The following is an 844-nucleotide window of genomic DNA, read 5'->3' on the forward strand; positions in this document are numbered from 1 at the left end:
CACACATCCGCCGTCTCTCTCGCCGCAGAGGGACCCTTCCCTCTCGCCATGGCTCGCAAGGCACCGTACCCCGCGGACTTGAGAGACGCTCACCCTAGAGCAGGGGACGTGCCAGCTTCGGGACCTGGAGCAGCCGCAGCACACCACCACTTGAACATTCGAGCACTCCGCGACTGCCGCATCGCCACAACCTAGAACGCCGGAGAGCTGCAGGAAAACCACCAGGTGCAGCTACTGAAGAAAGGCAGCAGAGGCATCAAGTAAACCGGCAGGCCAACAAGGAGAACCTCGTGACACCGCCGTCACCGGACCACCCAAGCCACCCAAGCTCCGACCTTGAACCCCTCACCTGAGCGCAACCCTCCCCAGGCGGCGCCCCCAAGGAAGACACGACGCACAGCGCGCCGTCGCCGCCCAATCCAAGCCGGATTTTGGGCTTTCACCCGGGAGGAGGAACATGGGTGGAAAGGGGAAGGACCTCTGCAGCACCTCCAAGGAGGAGACGGCGTCGGGGACGTCGATGCTGCCAGGCCGGCCAAGCCGGCCAACGGTTTCCCGCGGCCCAGAACCAGACCACCGAACACCCACCAACATCATACCGGCGCTCGGGAGGAGGCTGGCGAGAAGCGGCGGGGACGAGGGAGTCAGGGGAAAGGAGCCACCCTCAGATCTGACGAGGAGGGGAAGACCTCCGCGCCACCGCCGCCACCCGCCGTCGTCTCACCACCCGCGTGGTCGAGGTCGCCGGCCAGAGCACCCCGCGAACGACGCCGGCCAAAAGGCGCCGCCGCCTCGCCAAGAAGGGCCGCCGCCCCAGATCCGAGGTCCTCCTTGAGGAAAGGAG

This window comes from Triticum dicoccoides, chromosome 2A (genome assembly GCF_002162155.2).
Source record: "Triticum dicoccoides isolate Atlit2015 ecotype Zavitan chromosome 2A, WEW_v2.0, whole genome shotgun sequence".
Classification (NCBI taxonomy): domain Eukaryota; kingdom Viridiplantae; phylum Streptophyta; class Magnoliopsida; order Poales; family Poaceae; genus Triticum; species Triticum dicoccoides.